The sequence below is a fragment of the Pleurodeles waltl genome, chromosome 4_2 (genome assembly GCF_031143425.1).
Source record: "Pleurodeles waltl isolate 20211129_DDA chromosome 4_2, aPleWal1.hap1.20221129, whole genome shotgun sequence".
NCBI lineage: Eukaryota > Metazoa > Chordata > Amphibia > Caudata > Salamandridae > Pleurodeles > Pleurodeles waltl.
The window spans coordinates 829,223,396-829,241,877 of NC_090443.1; the positions used below are offsets into that span (position 1 = coordinate 829,223,396).

Here is an 18,482-nt window from a genome sequence, read left to right on the forward strand (position 1 = left end):
GGGTATAAAAGAAGGAAATCTAATGACATGGCCTCCTTGTTCACCTGATCTGAACCCCATTGAGAACCTGTGGTCCATCATCAAATGTGAGATTTACAAGGAGGGAAAACAGTACACCTCTCTGAACAGTGTCTGGGAGGCTGTGGTTGCTGCTGCACGCAATGTTGATGGTGAACAGATCAAAACACTGACAGAATCCATGGATGGCAGGCTTTTGAGTGTCCTTGCAAAGTAAGGTGGCTATATTGGTCACTGATTTGTTTTTGTTTTGTTTTTGAATGTCAGACATGTATATTTGTGAATGTTGAGATGTTATATTGGTTTCACTGGTAATAATAAATAATTGAAATGGGTATATATTTGTTTTTTGTTAAGTTGCCTAATAATTATGCACAGTAATAGTCACCTGCACACACAGATATCCCCCTAACATAGCTAAAACTAAAAACAAACTAAAAACTACTTCCAAAAATATTCAGCTTTGATATTAATGAGTTTTTTGGGTTCATTGAGAACATGGTTGTTGTTCAATAATAAAATTAATCCTCAAAAATACAACTTGCCTAATAATTCTGCACTCCCTGTATAGTGAACTGCCAGTGAATGCAGAAGGGTTGCCGTAGTCTAGAGGTGGGAGACAAAAGCCTGGGGAGAGCCCGCCTTCAACAGCCAGTCATTGAGGTAGGGGAAGACTGAAAGCCATAACCTGCGCTGATGAGCTGCAACCACCGCCATCACCTTGGTGAACACGCGAGAGGTGTAGGAAAGACCAAATTGAAGTATGGTGAACTGAAAGTGCTCGTGGCCTACCTTGATCTGCAGGTAACGCCTATGGGCAGGCAGGATGGGAATGCGAAAATACGCATCCTCCAAGTCCAGCACTACAAACCAGTCTTCCAGGTCTAGGGCAGACAAGACCTGAGCCAATGTGTCCTTTAACTGAGCGAAGGTCGCTCCGGCTCCCAGAAATGGAGGGAGGTGTGGAGCTGGACCTGGCATCGATTCCGCAGAACCATGCCTGGAACGCTGATGTTCCAAATTTGTTGCATCGGCCAACGCATGAGGCGAAGTCGAAGTCTTCTTCTTCTTCTTCTTCTGCCTCTTTCCTTAGTGCCCTGATGACCTCGAGAGGGAAGAAGAGGACTTGGGGTTCCTGGAGCAGTCCTGCGCCTTTCTCCTCAACCTGGACTGTGACCTCCTAGGAGTCATGCCGGATGGTGTCCCCTGCCAGGCTGCAAGCAGCTTTAAGGATCGCTCCTTCCAAGCCTTCGGCGCCATGGCCAGGCAGTCGGAGCACTACTCCAAGTCATGGTCACGCTTGAGACACCACACGCAGAAAAGGTGAGGGTCCATAACCGACATGGGGCAGTGACAGGCGCCACACAGCTCGAATCCTACCTTCCTAGATGTCATCTCGACACACACGTAAAAAAATACTCGACAAAACGTTGAAAAAAGCCTGTCAAAAACAGAAGCAGGGTATTTCTCTCCCGAACAGCGCTAACTGGTGCGGAAAGTAAAGAACTCACATTTGCATGCCTGGGTGGCACCTGATTAGGTGATCGCGACATCGCATCCGTTGACAACGATGTCACATGGAACTGAACGGAGCCACCAAACGGCGAATGCAGGAGTACTGCTCGAGCAAAAGTTTCCGGATCCAGTCTGACACCTGAAAAATTCAAAGGTAAGATATTTGCAGCTAGAAGTCTCTATCAGGTAAATGAAATAATTAACTCCAGGTCGTATTTACCACATATTTTTTTTAATTCCACTGTTTCCGCAATAATTATCAGTGTATGAAAAAGTATGTATGTTAAGTAAGGAAACAGGTTTTTCTAGTCCCTGGACACTTTCCCATTATCACTTTTTTGGATACTCCAGTTACCAGGGAACCAGAAACTGCTTTGAAAGGAGTGATGGTATTGTGTCAGTCACCAGATGAGGATGGCTTATGATTTTTTTGTTTTGGGTGGGGGGTATCGTGTCAGTCTAGAATGCTCCACTCTTTCGTGTGAGTAGGCAGAGCCTCACCAATTCCCTTCTTGGAAAAAATGAGCCAAACAAAGTGTCTGTGAAGAATGGCAAAGAAGCCAATGAGAGGCGACTGGTAATGGAAAAGATCCTATAGGTCATGTTATCCTCCTCCTAGGCCCTGGCTCTTCCCATTTTCTCTGTGTGTGGGTACAGTTTATCGCATTTGAGAGTGAAAAAAGATGGACCATGGAAGCATTATTCAGCTTAGAGCAAGGCGAAACATTTGCACTGCACTTCTCAGTCAAATTTTGAACCTACCTGGGAACAAGCCTATGTCATATGTCTGACAGATGTAAGTCTGCAGGATGCCACCAAAGCTGCTAGAGCACTGCAGGAGTGTGCTTGGACAAAGGATGAAGGTTTAGCCCCAGGCCGATGTCACAGTGCTTAAGGATGGAATCTACCTGGTAATGGTCAGCTGCTTGGTGAGCATCACTGCCTCCATCTCACAAAAGGATGGTTAAAAGACGCATGCAGGTCCCTGGTTCTAATGAGGAAGAAACGCAAAGCACTCTTGACAGCCAAGTCGGGTATTCTCCCAAGAATGAATATGAACATGGAAAGAATGTCAGGAGCGTAATGTAACCTTAGTGACAAAGATAGGCCAAGTCCTCAAGACCACCCAGTCCTATAATAATAGACAAAAAGAATGTGTGGAGGGTAAAGCCAGGCACACTGCAGACGCCAGGTAAGAGATTTTGATTGAAGGCTTGCAGTTAAAATGGTAAACAAGACACCCACATCAAAGGAATACACAGACTTCCCACCAGCCAGTGTCCAACTGCATCCCACTTCAAAGCACAACATTAACCCTCACACATTCCATTCCTCCCATATATTGCATCATCCACCAGTCATTCAGCATTCCAAAGCCCACTATATACTACAGGTCACAACTCACTTATGTGCCCACAAAAACGTTTTCTATTAGAGGAATTTTCTACTCACACGAAGACAAAAGTTTAAAGGTTTTATTCATCAGTCTGGCTATAGCCACTTTGGGGTAATAACACAATGCCACCAGATATCTGTTTATGACCTCAATGTGGAAAAGGCCTGCTCCAACAGGTCCCAATGGCTGTAGGTAGGTTTTGCCCACTGAACAAGTTGCTTAACTTTGGTAACGTTTTATCTGGTAGAGACTATCTAGCTGCAGATTCCTTAGCTTAGAATTATCTCCAGACGTCAGACTGGATTTGAAATTTTTTCTTGAGAAGTAGCCCAGCGTGCCGGTAAGAGGTGGTGTTAGGCTCCGCGTGGCTTACTCGTCCGCGGCGGAAGTGACGTGCTGTGCCTATATAGGCACCACTCCAGCGCACTGACGTCAGTTTCTTTTCGCAACTTTCCCTACAAGGAGCACAGGGCCACAAAGAACACTGACCATTCTTGTGGAAAACTAGGGCCCTGTCCCTTGAAATCTGTTCGCGGAGAGGATGGGTGTGTCAGTAAGAAATCTATAGCTAGATAGAGCCTCTACCAGATAAAGCATTATTGAAGGTAAGTAACTTGTTCATCAGATAGAAACTTTTAGCAGCAAATTCCTTACCTTAGAATAGAGACCCAAGCAATACCGCCCTGGAGGTGGGTCAGTGGACCAATTTCAAATGAGGAAGTCCTGCAGGACCGAATGGGCAAAGTGACTAACTGTCCAGGCAGTAATGTTTAGTTAACGTGTCCAAGGAAGCCTACTTTGCTGCCTGACAGATGTCCAGGAACAGAACTCTTCGTGCTAATGCAGTGGTTGCAACTTTAGCTCTGGTGGAATGAGCAAGCAAACCCTCAGGTGGCCAATGCGTAGCAGATTTTGATACAGAGAACGATCCATCAGGCCTGTTCTATCTTTGCTCCGACATATCCCAAGAAGAGTTGGTCGTCCACCCAGAACTTGTGTGTGGTCAAGATAGAATGAAAATGTTCTTTTAGGGTCCAGATGGTGAAGTCACCCCTGCTTCCTTGGAGGGATGTGGCGGAGCCTAAACAGTAGGCAGAGTGATGGACTGGCCTACGTGAAAATGAATGGCCACTTTTGGCAGAAAGGATGTCTTGTACGAACTACCAGTTTGTCTGCGAAGAAGTTCAAATATGGAGGCTTGGATGACCAAGCCTTATGCTTGCAGACCCTCTGGGTAGATGTTGGTGTCACGAGGAAGGTCGTCATGATGATAAGAAGCCTTAGAGGACAAGATTGAGGTGGAAACAGATGTTGTGAACCTTTCTAAAATCTATTACAATAGGGGATTTGCAGATGGATGGCTGATCAGGCAACCACAAAAAAGCTGAACTAGCAGAAAGATAGACCTTCAAAGTGCCAGAGCAGAGCCCTATTGGGCAAGAGAAAGAATTAAGAGAAGAGCGTGAGAAAGGAGGACAAAAAAGGAATCTATCTTTTTGTTTTTTTGCACACCACGCCAGAACTTTTTTCCAATGGCAGGCATATCTTGTCTTAGTGGAGAATGTTGCAGACTTCAGGTGGAAGGTCGAAAACTGTCAACTGTTGCTGCTCAATCTCCACATAAGAAGGAGAAGAGCTGACGGATTCTGGTGGAGAACCCTCCCCTGCTACTGCAACAGATGATCCTGTTGAAGGGGCATCATGAGCAGAGGACCAATGGCCATGCTCAACAGCTCGGGATACCAAGCTCATTGTATCCAATCCAGAGCCACAAGGATGACTTGGGCCTAGTCGTTCCTGATCTTCTTGAGAACTCTGGGAAGGAATGGTATGGGTGGGAAGGTGCACAGGAGGCCTGAGCTCCACTTGAGACGAAAAGCATGAGCAAGAGCCACCTTGGAAACTTCAGCATGCAAAACTACTGACATTGCATGTTCTCTGCAGTTGCAAACGGATCTAACCAAGGATCTCCCCACTCTTAAGAGAGACCTTGCACCGCCTTCGGATGGAGATGCCTTTCGTGCTCCGCTAGCCATTTTCAGCTAGGTTCATGCACCCTGGAATTCAGATAGCCCGCCAGGTGTTGAACCACCAAGAATATACCCTGAAATTCCAGCCATGCCCAGAGACATAGGGCCTCCTAACAAAGGCTCCACGACCCTACCCTGTTTGTTGCAGTACCACATGGTGGCACCTGCACTAGCCTTCCATTGACTGAGGGTGAAAAGACTTTCAATGCCTGTCAGATTGCTCGGAGCTCCAACAGGTTGATGTGGAGTCCGGATTCCGCCAGAAGCCGCTGATCTCCACCTCTCAAAGATGGCCACCCCATCCAAGGAGTGATGTATCTGTCACTACTGTCAGATCTGGTTGGAGAAGGGAGAGAGTTCTGCTTCTCAACTGCATCCTCCTCAACACCAGCTCCGTCCACAAGCACGCCATCGAGCTCTGGGACCTACTCACGTCAACCTCCCCTGACATCGCCTTCCTCACCGAAACATGGATGAACCCCTCTTCAGAACCAGACATCGCCATAGCCATCCCGGAGGGCTACAAGATCCCCTGAAGAGACCGTATCAACAAACCAGGAAGAGGAATCGCCATTACACACAGAAGCACAGTCAGGATCTCCACCGACACCAACAACGCCCCAGATGCCGCAGAACACCTGCAATTTCAGATACACATCAACGCCAACACCACCCTGAGATGAACCCTTGTCTACAGACCTCCAGGCCCCCATTCCCAATTCTGCGACGCCATCGCCGACACGATCAGCTCCCACGCCCTCGCCTCCTCGGACTACCTACTCCTTGGCAACCTAAATTTCCACCTGCAAATCCACTGCCCTTCTGGACAACCTCACCAACCTCAGCCTCAAGCAACTGGTCACCTCGCTCACCCACTCACTCAACGCAGTCTTCTCCTCCAGCAGCCACATCACCTTCACCCACACCACCGAACTCCACAGGACCGACCACCATTGCGTTTATTTTTCCTTCCTGAAGCCCACCACCAACAGCATTCGCTCCCTCACCGCAAGTGGAACAAGGTCTCCAAGGAACAACTGATCTCCAACCTCGCCCAAACCCTACCAACCAAAACAACGACCCCAACACCGCCACCCTCAACCTCAAGCATTGGCTCGACGACTGCGCCAACACCCTCGCTCCACTCAAGAAAACCAGCAACACCCACGTCATCAAGAAAGGTCCCTGGTTCACCGCAGACCTCCAGGCCGCCAAATGAGAATGTCGGAAACCTGAGAAAACCTGGTGCCAAGAACAATCAGAGAGCAACTTCACCACCCGCAAATCAACCATGCACAAACACCATCAGCTCATTTGGACCACCAAAAGATCCTTCTACAAAGAACGAATTGACAACAACACACATAACTACAAGGAGCTATTCAACATCATCAAGGAACTCACCAACCCCAAGTCCTGCTTCACCGACCCTCCCCACTCACAAGACCTCTGCGACTCCCTCTCCATCTTCTTCCACCGCAAGATCACAGATATTCATGGAAGCTTTGCAACACCGTCGCCCACCACCACTACCACCAACCTGGTCGACCCCATCGTACCTGCTGCACCAATGTACTGAGTGCCTGGACCCCCACCAACTATGAGGAAACCACCAAAACCATGAGCACCATCCACTCGGCTCTCCCGCAGACCCCTGCCCTCACCACGTCTTCAATAAGGCCAGCCAAATCATCGCTCCCCAGCTCCGGACCATCATCGACAGCTCCTTTGAGACCTCCATTTTCCCGGAAAGCTGGAAACATGCTTAAGTCAACACCTTACTCAAAAAGCCCAAAGCCAACCCCGAAGACATAAAAAACTACTGACCTATCTCCCTACTCCTTTTCCCCGCAAAGGTCATAGAGAAGATAATCAACAACCAACTCTACCGTTTCCTGGAGGACAACAGCCTACTCGACATCTCCCAGTCTGGATTCCGCAAAAACCACAGCACCGAGACCGCCCTCATCGCCTGCACCGACGATATCAGGACCAGGCTAGACAAAGGTGAAACCGTTGCCCTCATCCTCCTCTATCTCTCTGCAGCCTTCGACACCGTATGTCACCAAACCCTCCGCACATGCCTCTTCAACCCCAGAATACGCAACAGAGCCCTGGATTGGCTCACCTCCTTCCTCTTTGAGAGAACACAAAGAGTTTGCCTCCCCCGTTCCGGTCTAAGGCCACCAAAACCATCTGCGGAGTCCCCCAGGGATCCTCACTCAGCCCCACCCTCTTCAATATCTACATGGCTCCGCTTGCCAACATCGTCCGAGCCCACGGCCTCAACATAATTTCCTACGCTGACAACACCCAGCTCATCCTCTCCCTCACAAGGAACCCCACAACCGCCAAGAGCAACCGCCACACCGGACTCCTCGCTATTGCCAAGTGGATGACAGCAAGCCACCTCAAGCTGAACTCAGAAAAAAACGAGATCATCATCTTCGGCCCCATCAAGTCAGCATGGGACGACTCCTGGTGGCCAGCCACCCTGGGGTCGCCCCCTACACCCACCACCCACGCACGCAACCTCGGTTTCATACTAGACTCTTCACTCTCCATGACCCAGCAAGTCAACGCCATCTCGTCCTCATGCTTCAACACCCTTTGAATGCTCTGCAAGACCTTTAGGTGGATTCCCGCAAACCAGAAGAACAGTTACCCATGCCCTCGTTAGCAGCAGACTGGACTACGGCAACGCCCTCTATACGTCTCATCCTCAATCTCCCTCACCAAAAACACATCTCTGCCCACCACTGGCTACCCATCGACAAAAGGATAGTCTTCAAAATCCTAATCCACGCTCACAAAGCTCTCCACGACACCGGACCGACCTACCTCAATGATCGACTCAACTTCCACATACCGACACGCCAACTCCACTCCGACAACCTCGCAACAGTCCCTCACATTCACCTTACCACAACCAGCGCCAGATCCTTCTCTCACCTCACAGCCAAAATCTGGAGCTCACTCCCCGCCAACCTACGTGAGACCCAAGACCTGACCTGACCTTCAGGAAGAATCTAAAGACCTGGCTCTTCGAGCAGTAGTCCCCCTTTCCCCCCCTCCTAGCGCCTAGAGACCCTTCCTGGTGAGTAGCGCGCCCCACAAATAATTTGATTGATTGATCTGACCCAATCACAGTTCAGTAGCTACCACTGCAGATCTTTTGCAGTTTCCTCTGAGATCTGGACCATGTTGGAGAGATTCTTCTGATGTTGCACCAACTGGAGCTTCAGGTCCCACTGCAGAGCCTGCATATGCCAGTGGGCATGTGTCACCAGCAGGATGCAGGAGCTTATGAGTCCCAGCAGCCTCAGAGTCAGTCTCACTAAAAACCAGGTTAGAGAGCTGAAACATTGGTATCATCGCCTGAATAGCCAGGACTCACCGTTCAGGAGGATAAGCCTCAATATGTACCACATCCAGAACAGCTCAGATGAAAGAAAGTGTCTGAGAGGAAGTCAGGTGTGGCTTTGGCACATTGATAGTGAACTCCAGTGAGTGCAAGAGGTCCGCCGTAGTCTGGAGGTGGGAAACGCCAGCCTGAGGCGAGCTCACCTTCAACCGAAAGTCATTGAGATAGGGGAAGAACTGCACCCCTGATCTTCACAGATGAGCTGCAACCACCACCATCACCTTGGTGGATGCCCGGGCGGCACTGGTAAGTCCAAAGAGGAGCACGATGAACTGAAAGTGCTTGTGGCTGACTTTGAACCACAGGTAAAACCTGTGGGCAGGCCGGGGAAGTATGCACCCTGCAAGCCCAGCACTACCATCCAGTCTACCAGGTTGTGGGCAGACAGGACCTGAGTGAGAGTGAGCATTTTGAATTTCTACTTCCTGAGGAAGAAACTGAGAGTGCGCAGGTCTAGTATAGGACAAAGGCCCTTGTTGTTTTTGGGCACCAGAAACTAGTGGGAATAGCAACCAAGACCCACTTCTAGTGTTTGCATCCTCCCCATGGTTCCGGTGGCCATGAGAGCCATCACTTCCTGGCGGATAGGTACAGATGATCCTCGGTCAGCGTGGCATAAGCGGGTGGCATGGGGGAGGGGTGGTCATGAAGGGAATGGAATAGCTCCTTTCCCACAATCAGCAAAACCCACTGGTCTGATGTTACAGACCCCAAGTGAGGCAGGTGACGGCGGATCCTGCCTCTCATTGGGTGCCCCTGATGGTTTGGAGGCTGCGGCTGACCGAAGTGGGGGGCAGTGGAATGATTAAACTTCTGGCTAACCGACCCAGGGGGTCTGTGGGCACTGTGTCCTCAGCCATGCAGAGGCTGAGAAACTTGCGAGCCATGGTGGCTGGGCTGGTAAAGACACAACTGAAAGATTCTTTTGTGACCACAAAAGGTGCGAAAGGCAGGCTCTGGTTGGTGAGGGGCCATGGACAGGCCCAAGGATCTGGCCTTAGCTCTACTATTCTTGAATTGCTCCAGCACTGGGTCTGCCATGTCTCCAAAGAGACTGGAGCTATCAAAGGACATGTTCATAAGCAATGCTTGGAAATTCTCCAAAAAGGCAGACGTCCTCAACCAGGCATGTCGCCAAAGAGTCACTGTAAAGAAATGGCTCCCTGTTGCAGTTACCCCCCACTTTTTGCCTGATACTGATGCTGACTTGACTGAGAAGTGTGCTGGGACCCTGCTAACCAGGCCCCAGCACCAGTGTTCTTTCACCTAAAATGTACCATTGATCCCACAATTGGCACACCCTGGCATCCAGATAAGTCCCTTGTAACTGGTACCTCTGGTACCAAGGGCCCTGATGCCAGGGAAGGTCTCTAAGGGCTGCAGCATGTATTATGCCACCCTAGAGACCCCTCACTCAGCACAGACACACTGCTTACAAGCCTGTGTGTGCTAGTGAGGACAAAACGAGTAAGTCGACATGGCACTCCCCTCAGGGTGCCATGCCAGCCTCTCACTGCCTATGCAGTATAGGTAAGACACCCCTCTAGCAGGCCTTACAGCCCCAAGGCAGGGTGCACTATACCGTAGGTGAGGGTACCAGTGCATGAGCACTGTACCCCTACAGTGTCTAAGCAAAACCTTAGACATTGTAAGTGCAGGGTAGCCATAAGAGTATATGGTCTGGGAGTCTGTTTTACCCGAACTCCACAGCACCATAATGGCTACACTGAAAACTGGGAAGTTTGGTATCAAACTTCTCAGCACAATAAATGCACACTGATGGCAGTGTACATTTTATTGCAAAATACACCCCAGAGGGCACCTTAGAGGTGCCCCCTGAAACTTAACCGACTGTCTGTGTAGGCTGACTAGTTCCAGCAGCCTGCCACACTAGAGACATGTTGCTGGCCCCATGGGGAGAGTGCCTTTGTCACTCTGAGGCCACTAACAAAGCCTGCACTGGGTGGAGATGCGAACACCTCCCCCAGGCAGGAGCTGTAACACCTGGCGGTGAGCCTCAAAGGCTCACCCCTTTGTCACAGCCCAGCAGGGCACTCCAGCTTAGTGGAGTTGCCCGCCCCCTCCGGCCACGGCCCCCACTTTTGGCGGCAAGGCTGGAGGGAACAAAGAAAGCAACAAGGAGGAGTCACTGGCCAGTCAGGACAGCCCCTAAGGTGTCCTGAGCTGAGGTGACTAACTTTTAGAAATCCTCCATCTTGCAGATGGAGGATTCCCCCAATAGGGTTAGGATTGTGACCCCCTCCCCTTGGGAGGAGGCACAAAGAGGGTGTACCCACCCTCAGGGCTAGTAGCCATTGGCTACTAACCCCCCAGACCTAAACACGCCCTTAAATTTAGTATTTAAGGGCTACCCTGAACCCTAGAAAATTAGATTCCTGCAACTACAAGAAGAAGGACTGCCTAGCTGAAAACCCCTGCAGAGGAAGACCAGAAGACGACAACTGCCTTGGCTCCAGAAACTCACCGGCCTGTCTCCTGCCTTCCAAAGATCCTGCTCCAGCGACGCCTTCCAAAGGGACCAGCGACCTCGACATCCTCTGAGGACTGCCCCTACTTCGAAAAGACAAGAAACTCCCGAGGACAGCGGACCTGCTCCAAGAAAGACTGCAACTTTGTTTCCAGCAGCTTTGAAAGAACCCTGCAAGCTCCCCGCAAGAAGCGTGAGACTTGCAACACTGCACCCGGCGACCCCGACTCGGCTGGTGGAGATCCAACACCTCAGGAGGGACCCCAGGACTACTCTGATACTGTGAGTACCAAAACCTGTCCCCCCTGAGCCCCCACAGCGCCGCCTGCAGAGGGAATCCCGAGGCTTCCCCTGACCGCGACTCTTTGAATCCAAAGTCCCGACGCCTGGGAGAGACCCTGCACCCGCAGCCCCCAGGACCTGAAGGACCGGACTTTCACTGGAGAAGTGACCCCCAGGAGTCCCTCTCCCTTGCCCAAGTGGAGGTTTCCCCGAGGAATCCCCCCCTTGCCTGCCTGCAGCGCTGAAGAGATCCCGAGATCTCTCATAGACTAACATTGAAAACCCGACGCTTGTTTCTACACTGCACCCGGCCGCCCCCGCGCTGCTGAGGGTGAAATTTCTGTGTGGGCTTGTGTCCCCCCCGGTGCCCTACAAAACCCCCCTGGTCTGCCCTCCGAAGACGCGGGTACTTACCTGCAAGCAGACCGGAACCGGGGCACCCCCTTCTCTCCATTCTAGCCTATGCGTTTTGGGCACCACTTTGAACTCTGCACCTGACCGGCCCTGAGCTGCTGGTGTGGTAACTTTGGGGTTGCTCTGAACCCCCAACGGTGGGCTACCTTGGACCAAGAACTGAACCCTGTAAGTGTCTTACTTACCTGGTAAAACTAACAAAAACTTACCTCCCCCAGGAACTGTGAAAATTGCACTAAGTGTCCACTTTTAAAACAGCTATTTGTCAATAACTTGAAAAGTATACATGCAATTTTTATGATTTAAAGTTCCTAAAGTACTTACCTGCAATACCTTTCGAATGAGATATTACATGTAGAATTTGAACCTGTGGTTCTTAAAATAAACTAAGAAAAGATATTTTTCTATAACAAAACCTATTGGCTGGATTTGTCTCTGAGTGTGTGTACCTCATTTATTGTCTATGTGTATGTACAACAAATGCTTAACACTACTCCTTGGATAAGCCTACTGCTCGACCACACTACCACAAAATAGAGCATTAGTATTATCTCTTTTTACCACTATTTTACCTCTAAGGGGAACCCTTGGACTCTGTGCATGCTATTCCTTACTTTTAAATAGCACATACAGAGCCAACTTCCTACAGTCACTGACAATGAAGCCACTCTGCACAGTGAGTTGGTCATGTCTAGTCCACATTGAATCGAAGCCTCAGCTGCGTCTCTCCTGTCAGCAGCAGCTTGGTAGAGTATGGCCAGGTCTTCTTCTGGGACTTTTGGCAACATCTGTGCAAACATGTCCTAAAGACCATGAGAGTAGCGCCCAAACGGCATTGGCTGTTTATGGACCGCAGCGCGAGGCTGGTGGAAGAGAACATCTTGTTCACCCAAGGAGTCTAACCTCCATTGCAAAAGAGGCTCCCTCCTCCGTAGCCATGGCAGGAGGAGAGATCATGCCAGTATCTAGAGAAGAATCCAGTCCGTTGGCATCTGCCAGGCCCTCACAACAGTCCAGGTTGGGATCAAGGGGCGCTTCTTTTTCAGGGTCCAGTGAAGCCTCCGGCCCATAGGAATAAGGCTCAGGATCTGACCTGGGAAGCATGGAACCAGTCGGCGCTGGAGTCTGAGTCGTCAGCAGCCCATCCAGCTCCATATCAGAGTCGGGGGATCAGAATATGGATGGTGCCAGTCAGTGCTGGCAGAACTGGGAACATCAACATCAGGACCAGCACCGGGAAAGGTCAAGGTCTCACGAATGAAGCTGGTCTGGATCCATCATTGGATCCAAGGAGGCCCACCGACACCTGGGCCGGAACCACCAGCACAGAACTAGTAGGGGCACCTCCCAAACCTGTGGGGCCCAAAGCCGCGCCGGTAGAAACGGACCACACAGATATGCGGTGCATGGACTCATAAAAATCGAAGTTGGGCGGTAGTCGCTCTGGCTCCTGGATACTTGGGAAGGTGCGGCAACAGCCCCGGCGCCGGCTCATTCGAGGAGCCAGGCCTCGAATGGTGACACTCACTTGTCTAATTGACGACAGACGAGGTGAAGTATTTGACTTCGTGCTCTTCTGCTTGCGGTAGAACATACCTGAATGACCCGATGACTTTGAGTGCGACAGAGATCCTGGACTCCGTGACTGCTGCTGGGACCTTCCTCTGGACCGGTATCAAGATCACTGCGGCAAAGCACATCGAGCCATCAAGTGCTTTAGGGATTGCTCCTTCAGGGCCTTTGGGTTCATGGCATGGAAATCGGCACAGGCCTTTGGATCATGGTCACACTCGAGGCACCAAAGGCATACAAGGTGAAGGCCTGTCGCTGACATCTGACGGTGACCGGCATTGCAGGGTTTGATGCTGACCTCTCAAGATGACACCACTGCCACACCAGGAGAGGATCTCAATCCTTCGACAGAAATTCAAAAGAACAGGTTAGTCAAAGAGTGATAAAGGGGTAGCTCTCGCCGGATATGCACTGACTGGTGCGTAAAGAAAAGAACTGACGTCAGCGAGCCGGGGTGCTGCCTACACAGACACAGCACACATCACTTCTGGCGAGGACGATACCATGCAAAGTCGATTGATGCCACCTACTGGCATGCAGGGGTACTGCTCAGGAAATGTTTCCAGATCCAGCCTGATGCCTGGAGAAAATTCTAAGGTAAGGAATCTGCATCAAGAAGTCTCTATCAGCTAACTTGATCTAGTTAATGGCCAGAAAAGTCATAGCATCATCCACCAAGCAATTGAGCTAATGTATATCTTTTAATAGGACCCAGTGGCACAAACTCAGACATACCCTTCTGTCCTGATTTAAGGTGGCTGAGTTCCTGACAACGTCCAGAAAATCCAGGCTCTCTGTGGAAAGACCAATGTAAGCAAAGGTTAGCTCTTCAGACACCGTACCCTCAATTTGAGCATTGGGAGGGAAGTATGGAGTACTCGGAGCCCGTCTACAAACACGGAACAGTTTACTTTAGGGAAGAAGATGCTGTCCTTTTGAAGTAAATGAAGCAGGTCCGAGATTCAAATTTGGTGAGGCCAAGCTAGCACAACTTTGATGTCCAAACTCCTTGAGCTGTCTTCAATCTTCTGTATGGCCTTTGGAATCAAATGAGTTAGAGGGAATGTGTACAGGCATCTCACAATCCAGTTCCGCATACACCTGTCCCACTGGTACCCAGCCCATTCACTGTCCAGGAGAGGAAAGGTTGTATTTGGTCACAGTTTTGCCAGTACGACCCTAAGATTCTAAGATGGAGTATAGAACTTCCCTGTTCACCTAATCATATGGGAAGAGCAGGTGCCTGTTTGGGTTGTCTGCTCTGGTGCTGTCAATCAAAGCATAATGGGAGTCCAGCACAATCATTCAGTGTTCAATCTCCAATTCTTACAGTTCTATTGAAAGCCAGCAGATATACAGTGAGCAGCTGTCACCTCTCATTATGAAGTAGAATCAAACTCTGGTTCTGTGTATGGGCATTATCAACAGGCTACTTCTATAAAAGCTTTCAGGGCTAGAAGATTGCCTGCAACTTGAACATGTTTTTGGGAAGAAACACATTCGATCTATACAATGCTTCCCTGCATTATGCTTCCAACTTCTACTCTGAAGAGTCATTTGTGATCAAGAGTTTTGGATGTTATAGGCCTTAAAATACAACCCACAAAACAGTTGGACCAAGAGCCTACTACCAAAATGTTGGAACAAAACACAGTTTTACTGGGGCGAAAAGAAAACAGTTTACCTCTGCTGATGCCCATTCTGAAAGGTAGCAAATAGCTGTGTTGCTATAAAAGGAGTTACCTCTCAACCTCTTGTAAACGTTATTGAGATGGCAATTGAAGCAGAGATGGCCTGGAAGGGGGCACCCGGGGAAGCTGTAGCAGACAGTATGTCCTGAACACCAAAGAAATCAAATATAGCTGATAATTTGAGTCCACAGAGGAAGCTTGCCCTACAAATAAGTGTATTGAGTCTCCTGTGATGATTCGGAGAAGGGATATGTATCCCTATAGAGGTCTTTGGTACAACTGGCCTCTGTTGAGCCTGGGTGAATGGTCTTTTCCATTCCTCACAAGTATCTCCTGTTGGGTGAAAAGCTGAACAGAAAGAGACATATGCCAGAGGTTTAGAGAACAAAAAGGGACCCTGGCCTTGATAAGGCAGGCAGGAGCTAGAAGAGAGGTGAGAGTCTCAGCAGCACTGCTTAGAAGGCACTCAACGATCTTTGCGTGAACAATCTCATGCTGTGCTGCTACATAATCTGGTATTTTGGGGGGATCAAACAAGTTCTTCCCATCACAAGTGAAGTCATTAATAGTTTCCTAAGATCTGGATGGATGTAAAAAACATTAAACCAGACCACAGACTATCACCGCTAGAGAATGAGCTGGAGCATTCATAGAGACAAAGAATGGACTCTGTGAAAGCCCAATATGTATTGTCCATATGCTCAGAGACTGGCTGCCACCAGATCTGAGGAACCCGTTTGTGGAGCACAATCACAGGGAATGATGGGGAGGTGCCCTGTATGGCACACCAGTGAAGTACTGACATGCAAGCCTGATTTACTAGCTTTCAAATATATTTCTGTCCCACCACAGGTGGGAGGACATGATGAGTAAAGCAATTACCAGGATGTCAGAGTATCCTGTATCTTTGGCACTTTAAACCTGCTTACTCACAAAGCATGGTGCAAAGGGTAATGTTATTGCCAAACCGTCTGCCCTTCGTGTTTACACAAACTCTTCTAAAGAATAACACCTTTCCGAAGCTTACTGTGACAGGATCCAGTGCTTGGTAAAATAATTAAAGAATAATAAGAAAAATAAGACGTACCTGACTTGGCAACCTGTTTCACCGTGTGACACCAGCAGAACTGCTGAACCATAATATGGAAATAGCTGCTTGCAAAGAGGGCATTTAGCATATTAACATGATACACGTCAGCAGGCCCTCCATAGTGACATCCCATGTTTCTGTGCCACGACAATCCTAATCTTACGCCAGAACTTTCCTAGAGTATGAGTAGCACAGGTGTCAGTCTGTCAGGTGAAGGGCCACAGTCGCAACTCCTTAGAAAACATTCTTATAAAATCCGGTAGAAGGTTCTGTGGATAGACACACCAGCCCTATGTGTACAACTGCTGGTGCTTTAGCGATTAACACAAATGAAGCTTCACAATATGAGAAGTCCAGGCTGCCAAAGGTTCCAGGCCTTCAACTCAAACAACAGAAAAGAACAGAACTCATTCATCCCTGTGTACAGCGTTAAAAGCGACTCTAGGGTGTGTATAGTGCCTCCGGGTGATGGGAAAGGAGCAAAGAGATGCTATAGGAATTAACTCTCTTTTTTTTCTAATATACAAAATGTTGAACACAAAAAACATTGCCAATAAGTAGCTACTGTTGTACAACCTTGTGCACATCTCCCCTTATCTCATTACACCACCTGCTGAAAGCCGATTAAATTCAGAGGCGCGTCGGACAGTCAGACGGGGAAGGGTTGCTCTACTGAGACGTTAATCTCCCATTTGCAAACAGTGTGCGCAAACACTTTAACATCTTTCCCTGGACAAACTGATAATGAACCTTTCCGCGCCAGTGACCAAAATCACATGACCTTTTTCACAACAGTCTGCAATGAAGCTGCACTGCTTGATAACATAAACAGTTAATGGCCTGGCTGGCGCGGGTATCACAACCGGGCAAACAGTCTACTCCGAGTCTGGACAGAGACGCACAGCATCACGTGCTATATATATATATACGAAAACCTCTTAATTTCAAATGTGTGCTTGTAGCTTACCCAAAACTAAGGTTGCCACCATTCCTTGAAAATACCGGACATTTGTTCACGTTTTAAATTTCTACAAAGGCGCCGACAAGATACTTAAATATAACTTGATACCTTTATTTCATTTTTAACATGGTCTTTCTGTCTTTGCTAACTTTAGTTATCAGTATCGGGCGATTAAGAAGAACACATTTCAAAGTGCTGTCTTTTATTGCTTTAAGTATGCACTGATAAGTGGAAAATGCCAGTCTTAGGCGATTTTCTCCATTTTTGTAATGTTGTAACATTAAATTACTGGCCATGCCAGTAAAAATCAGCTAGATTGGTGGCAACCCTACCCAAAATGCCTGATTTTGCACTAGGAAATTCGACAGCTTAACAACTGAGTCTAAAATTGCCAACATGTCATTCAGACGTGTCTATCTAGTACATTAAATATGTGGTGTCAAAAACAATGTTGCTAGTGACATGAATACATGAATGCTATTATAGTACTCATTTTCTATACCACAGACACATCTAAACATTACTAGGATGTCATGTCACAGTAATTACTCTATAAACCACAATGATTACAATCGAGTACTTGTCAAAAATCTTCATAACTGCTGCTTCAAGTCTTTCTCATCACAGTCCTTACTTGCGGGAGGGAGGGCAAGCTAAGGCTCCCCCTCCAAAAAATCCTGCACTCCAGAGAGAGGAATCTTCATTGGTTCCATTATAAATTAAACCTGAATTTACCAGATATTCCTAGTTCTGATTGCGTTGTTTAATCCGTTGCTCACCGACTTGGTATAATACACACCTGACTTCCTATTTTTAAGGCAGTAAAGAAGGACTTAAGAGGATAATGCTGGACAGATGTGTCACTTCTGTAATTCAAGCCTCATTTCTAGACATGCAGGCCTCATCTTCGTGCCACAGGGTTTCGAAACGAGAAAGAGGATTCTATGGCAAGACCAGAGGCTCAGAGTATGCTTCTCTTTCTTTTACTGAACTTTTATGGCAGTCAATCAGAACTTATGAAATCCAAACTACATTTTGCATGTTCTACAAGACGCAACAGTCTCCAAATCACTGTCTCCCTAACCCCCATAATACAACCAGAACCATTTTGACTGCCTCTTTCTTTGCTGCTCAGGAGTCAAGATAGGAGCAGTTCTTATTTATCTGTATAGAATTGCTTGGTTGAATGTTTTCCTTATTTGGCGAGTGTTTATACTTACCTTGCAGCTGTTGTTACATATAATTGCTTGGGGGTATGTGCCTGGCGTGCAGGCTTGTAGCACAAGGTTGCAAAACGAGAGTTGTCACTCCGGCTCACTGAATAGTAGTTTTCCTTTCAGATCCCCTTTGATTAGCTTTGTAACCACCACAGCAGTTGTTTTCTGTGGAGCGGGAGCTTGGGGCGAGGCTGCGCTTGATGAAGGGGTGACTCTGTCACACACGTGAAGGATATCCCGTCTATCGTATTACAAGTTCAATAGGCTATAGTGGAATTGTAATAGGGCAGACGTGATATCCATCACGTTTGTGACAGAGTAAACCCCCTCCGCCAAACTCTAAATTAGGCCCTTAGTTATCCATTGTACTGCACTGTAATATAA

General features: G+C 48.4%; 1 protein-coding gene across 6 annotated transcripts in view; it reads right to left on the reverse strand.

Moving 5' to 3' along the window:
- PATJ (PATJ crumbs cell polarity complex component) overlaps positions 1 to 18,482 on the reverse strand; it is a 1,201,300-nt gene that overhangs the window by 85,247 nt on the left and 1,097,571 nt on the right. The gene's annotated exons all lie outside the window — the stretch shown is intronic.